The sequence below is a fragment of the Myotis yumanensis genome, unplaced genomic scaffold (genome assembly GCF_028538775.1).
Source record: "Myotis yumanensis isolate MYYU_CA2020_CCGP unplaced genomic scaffold, mMyoYum1.0.hap1 SCAF_2, whole genome shotgun sequence".
Lineage (NCBI taxonomy): Eukaryota > Metazoa > Chordata > Mammalia > Chiroptera > Vespertilionidae > Myotis > Myotis yumanensis.
This window is the reverse complement of record NW_027223753.1, coordinates 20,389,780-20,396,133: the sequence shown is the minus strand read 5'-3', so window position 1 is coordinate 20,396,133 and position 6,354 is coordinate 20,389,780. Positions and strand designations below refer to the sequence as shown.

Here is a 6,354-nt window from a genome sequence, read left to right as displayed (position 1 = left end):
CTATGTCCTATCTGCCCCTCCAGATCTATACTTCACCCTGTTCTGGGTCTGACTTGTTTCAATACATCAGCAGACCCCTTTGCCTTCTGGCTTCAGACCGGAGTCAGACAATGGGGAGTCTGTAGATGAGAGAGACAAGAGGAGAGAAAGGTCAGGATATTTTTTCCCTTGGCTCCCTCCACAGGCTGGCAGTGTGCCTTGATTGACAGCCACTGCTCTTCTTAAGGAGGCCCCTTCTCCAAAACTCCCTCCCGGTTCAGAGAACCAGCTTTCACTGTCCGTTCAGGCCGAGGAGTGGCGACAGCTCCATGAGGTTCTCCTACATTGCCTATGTCATCATCAATGACCCCCCTTCAAAGCTGGGACCCTGACTGATACATTTGTCAAATAAGGATTCTTTTGGTGTCTCAAGGGGGGGGGGGGGGGGGGGAGAGGGCGGGGGTGGGGAGAGAGAGAGAGAGAGAGAGAGAGGATATGAATATAAACAAGTGCCTCATTATTGCCTCATATACCTGAAACTTGAGGAACAGACGTTAGACATGTCTGTTCAAGTGTCTAGGCAAGAGCTCAAAGTTTGCAGGCTTCAGTTTCTTTCTATCCTTTAGCTCTAATTCGTTTGGATTTGCTTTGCACTCAGACACTCTGTCCACCCGGGAAACCATAGTAGCTCCAAGCTTATATCCTCTCAACGTCAGGTCTAAAACAGATTCATCTCTCTGCTAATGGATTCAACAAAGTTCCAGCATATCATTGACTTGGCATGGGTCTCAAATTCACTCTTTTTTTTTTTTTAAATATATTTTATTGATTATTTACAGAGAGGAAGAGAGAGGGATAGAGAGCTAGAAACATCGATCAGCTGCCTCCTGCACACCTCCTACTGGGGATGTGCCCGCAACCAAGGTACATGCCCTTGACCGGAATCGAACCTGGGACCTTTCAGTCTGCAGGCTGACGCTCTAGCCACTGAGCCAAATTGGTTAGGGCTCAAGTCCACTCTTAAGCCAATCCCTGTGATTGGAGGGATGGAATAAGCAATTAGCCAGGCCTGGGTCACATACTCTTCCCTGGAGCTTGAAATAGAGGTGTCAACCCCACTGTATCAAATGGCCTGAAAGCAGGGGAAGGTGTTTAAAAAGAGAGTGGCATGGATGCTGAGTAGGGCAAAACCATGAGCCTATTCTACTTGGCTGCGTGAATGTGGATGTGACCTCTGAACTTCTTTCTGTGCCCTCTTCTCCAAGAGTACGAAGAATATCTAATGATAACTGAGCAGTTACTGTGTGTCAGGTATTATACTAAGGGCTGTAGGTGAATCTTTGGTAGGTACCATTATTTCCCCCCATTTATAGATGAGCAAACCAAGCAGGGTTGTTGTGAGGATTAAAAGACATATAAAAAAAATAATAGCCCTCGCTGGTTTGGCTCAGTGGCTAGAGCATCAGCCTGCGGACTGAAGGGTCCTGGGTTCGATTCTGGTCAAGGGCACATGCCAGGGTTGTAGACTTGATCCCCAGTAGGGGGTGTGCAGGAGGTAGCTGATCAATGATTCTCTCTCATCATTGATGTTTCCATCTCTCTCCCTCTCCCTTCCTCTCTGAAATCAATAAAAAGATATTTTAAAAAGAAAAATAATAAAGCCAACATTTATTATGCTCTTACAGTGTGCCAGGCCCTGAGCCAAATATTCTACATGGATTCATATTTAATCCTTGGAACAACTCTCTCAGTCCTGGAAACACCTAGCACAGTGCCTGGTCCAGTAGGAACTCATGGCAGCTTTTCTCCCCTGATGCTCCCCGACTTTTCATGTTGGTTCAGGTATCTTCCCAGTGGTGGCCATCTTAGATTCCTCAAGGTTGCCCAGGGTCTCTGAGCTCTTTTTCCTGCTTCTTAGAAGCTGAGAAGAGACTGGAGAAGTCCTGATGGGGGACAGGGTTCAATCAGAGGAGGGCAGGTAGGGAAATAGGCATGGTGAAGTGATTGGTTAGCATCACCCAATCAGTGTTTTTCCTCTGAGCAGATTTGGACATTTTTTTTTTTAGAGTTATTTTATAGATTTTTTTTTTATAATTAAATCTTTATTGTTCAGATTATTACATTTGTTCCTCTTTTTCCCCCCCATAACTCCCCTCCTCCCAGTTCCCACCCCACTCTCCGCCCTCACTCCCCACCCACTGTCCTCATCCATAGGTGCATGATTTTTGTTGGACATTTTTAAACATCTCTGGGCGGTTGGGGTTTACCCTATTGGGTAAGTGAGAGGTAGAGGGTTGAAGAGTTCAGGGCTCCCCAGAAAGCTGATATAAGGACCAGATACACATTCTGGTTTGCACTTCAATCCCCTTGACTGCTTTCATCCTGAGGCTAGTTGTCCATCTTTGTCCTGTCAGGTGCCAGGACCTGATGATTCTCCCAAATGATTGTTGTTCCCTAAGAGGTTCTTTGTTGAAATCTTTGACCAACTTTTCTCCTTTCGGATTGAGGGTAGGGACTGTATCTTTCATTTTTTGTGTGTTTCCAGCAACTAAATGCTTAATGTTTAGTCAAACTGAATAATAGTGATAATTTATTCAGAGCCTCCTGTGAACCTGTTACTTTACTGATCATGACATTTAATCATCACAACAACCTTGTGGTATAGCTATATATTTGTTATCCCTATTTTACAGAAGAGGAAAGGTGACTTGTCTAAGGTCACAAGGCTAGCAAGTAGCTAATTGGTAAGCTAGTAAGTGGCTTGGAACTCTCTCTTGAACTCCAGCTAGGCACCTCTAGCTGCCTATTTGACATATTCCCTGGACTGAGTTCCTGGTGTCCACTCCTCCAACCTGTTCAGTTATTTGCAACTGCATCTGTCAGGTGCTCAGGACGGAAACCTTGAGTTATCCTTAACTTCTTCCTCACACACCTGCCCTAATCCATCATCACACTCCTTGACCTCTACCTTCACAATACCTCCAGAATTGACCACTTCTCACCCTCTCTACTGCTGCCTTCTGGTCCAAGCCATTGTCATCATTCACCGGATTATTGTGATAGCCTGCCTCCTCACTGGTTTCCCTGCTTCTGCCTTTGCCCTCTTTAATCTATTCATGACAGATTCATATGTCACACCTCTGCTGGAAACCCTGTAATGGGTAAATTGATGACTAAAAGCAGAAGTTCTTATTCTGAGCTGCAAATGGTATTCTGAACTGGCTTCCTGAGACTTCTCTCACCTCATTTGCAGTCTCTCCCATCCCCATCATTCTGCTATACCCACTTTTCCTCAGACCATGCGTTCTCATTTCAGAGACTTTGCATATGTTGTTTACTCTGCCCGGAAATCTCTCCCCCCACATACCCACGTGACTTGCTTCCAGATCTCTTTCAGGTCTTTACTCTAATGTCGTCTTCTTGGTAAAGCTTTTCTTGGATACCCCATGCAACATTCCTATTCTCCTTCCCTGTGTTATTTTTTTCCGTTTGGGGACTTGCCACCATCTAAGATAATATATCTATTCTGGTTTATGTCACTCAAAAATGAATGCTCCATTATAGCAGATTTCTGGTCAGTTTTGCTCACTGCTGAATCTCCAGCTCCTTTAACAATGCCTGACACATACTAGGTGCTTAATAAATATTTGTTGAATACATGTTTACTTAGTTCTTTGTTGAGTGAATTTAGAAGGAGAAATGAGGTCTGCTGACTCATTCCATTGATCCATCCTACCTCTCCAAACTCAATGTCTGTGATACACAAGTAGCTGTTTGATGGTACTCATCCCAGGCCCCAGCACTCCTGGGCTTCTGGGGACTCATCAATAAATAGCACCCTCCTTGCTTGAAAACGTTCTGAATCATTTGAGAAATAAGACAAAGGAATAAGGCATATGGGGACCAAAATACCAGTCTTCTTATTGAAAACACACACACACACACACACACACACACACACACAACTGATCTTGAAGATAGTGCCTATGTCTGTGGATTGGTGTGCTTCCTAAAATCGATCTCAGAATTAGACAAGTTTTACCACCCATTCATTGGTAGTGCTTCATACTGCAGGACCTAAGGCATAGAGAAATAGGCATTCCTGTTCTTCCTCCCAAACTCGCAGATTGTTTAAGTCACGTCTCTCTTTTTAGGGGAGGAGTGAGTTGGAGGCAGAAGGAAGCCTGTGGATGCCTTTCCCATGGAGGAAACAATGAGGATGCGTGTTTCTTTTTCTTTTTTTGTCCACACAATGTTTTTATTTTTATTCAACTGTAAGCAAACAGCAGAATTAACATAACATTTAGCAACTCCAGACTGGCTTTTGTTATACCAAGGAAGAGTGATAAATTTAATAGGCACAGACTAACGGATTTCAGATAACCCCTCACCCAGCCCTGCAGCTCAACAGGAAAGGGACTCTCCAGATTGCTTTTCCAGTACTGCTCTTCGGAGGATACACCTTTAAATTCTGGGTTGTTATTCTTATATTAACAATCTGATGACCACATCATAGTACCAAAATAGCCCCCCAAATGGAGTTCAGATTTGATCAAAACATAAATCCAGGGTGTGTGACCCAGTACACTTATAAAGGACAGGCAGAAGGACAAGTCACCCTACAGCTCTGTCTGCTCAGGTCTCGCCTGTGAGAGTGGGAACGGGGAAGAGGAGAAATCAACATGCATCACTGAACTTGAGAACACTGCCTGAGCCCCCAGGACGATGTCTGTCTCCTGGCTTTCCCCTACTTCCCAGCCAGCTGCTCATAGAGCTTGGGCACATAGTCATCCCTTTCCGCCTGGTAACACGTGCCGGCCACTAGGGGCCCGAGGTCCTACTTTTTTCGGAAAGATGCCACTTTGGATTTGCCACTCTGGTCTCCAGATCGGTTGCTGAGAATGGGCTCGTCACACTTCAGCGGCTTGGCCTGCTCCTAAACCAGCCAGACCTAGTGGTGAAGGCCTGTGCCCTTAGGAGGCCCAGAGCCCAATAATCAGAGAGGACAGTGCCACTGCTGATGTCGTTGTCCTTCATGTTGACCACCAGGAAATGGTGCCATTCCCTCAATTTGGTGTCCTTTCAGCTTGGAGCATCCGGGTCTGTCAAGACCAGGGTGTAGAGTTTACTAGTACTTGGATCAAGGCCATCCCATGAAATACCAACAGGCTGGTTCTTAACCTGGGTGGGCGTTAGCACTTTGCCCAGCTCATCGACCTCCGCCCTGAAGTATTTGACCTGCAGCGGGTGCTTTGGCCTCTCGTCCACTTCCTGCAGGCTCAAGGGCCCGGACCACTGGCTGAGGCCCACCCGCATCGTGGGGCCCAGCGGGGACTACCGGAGAGATGCAGGGGAACCAGGGCAGGCCAACAGCACTGACTCGGAGGATGCGTGCTTCTTATTTAACAATCCCCAACTCTTTTATTTTAAAATAACAGATTTATTGATATATAATTCACATATCATAAAATTCACACTTTTAAAGTATACAAGCCAGTGGTTTTTAGTACAGTCACAGAGTTGTGCAATCATCACCACACTTTAGTTCCAGAATGTTTTATTGCCCCAATGTCCTTTGAAACACAAAAGTTTTTAATGTTTACAGAGTACAATTTATCTATTTGTTCTATTGTTGCTTGTTCTTTTGGTGTCATATCTAAGAAACTATTGCCTAATCCAATGTCAGGAAGATTTACTCCAATGCTTTCTTCTAAGAGTTTTATGGTTTTAGCTCTTACATTTAGATCTATGATACATTTTGAATTAAATTGCTTATATGGTGTAAGTAGGGGTCCAACTTCATTCTTTTGCATGTGGATATCCAGTTGTTGTCTCCACACTCTTGTCTAAAATTAATTGATCATAAATATAAGGGTTTATTTCTGGATTATCATTTCTAGTTCATGAATCTGTACGTTTATTATTATTTTTTAAATCCTCAAGTGAGGAGTGAGGATATTTTTTCCATTGATTCTAGAGAGTGGAAGGGAGGTGGGGGGTGGAGAGAAACATCGATGTGTCAGAGACACATTGACTGGGGCGGGGGATCGGACCTGCAACCCAGGTACATGCCCTTGACTGGGAATCGAACCCACAATACTCCAGTGCCAGGCTGGCCAGGGCAATATGTTTATTCTTGTTGTTGTTGTTGTTAATCCTCACCTGAGGGTATTTTCCCCCCATTGGTTTTTTTAGAGAGAATGGAAGGGAGGGGGAGAGACAGAGAGAGAGAAACATTGATGTTAGAGAGACACAATTGATTGCCTCCCACATGGGCCTGGACAGGGTTTGGGGATTGAGCCTACAACCGAGGTATGTGCCCTTGACTGAAATTGAACCTGGGACGCTTCAGTCCACAAGCTGATACTCCAACCA

General features: G+C 44.9%; 1 pseudogene; it reads right to left on the bottom strand.

Moving 5' to 3' along the window:
- Window positions 1-4,711: 4,711 nt before the first annotated feature.
- On the bottom strand, window positions 4,712-5,295 carry LOC139001704 (phosphatidylethanolamine-binding protein 1 pseudogene; annotated as a pseudogene).
- Window positions 5,296-6,354: the final 1,059 nt, after the last annotated feature.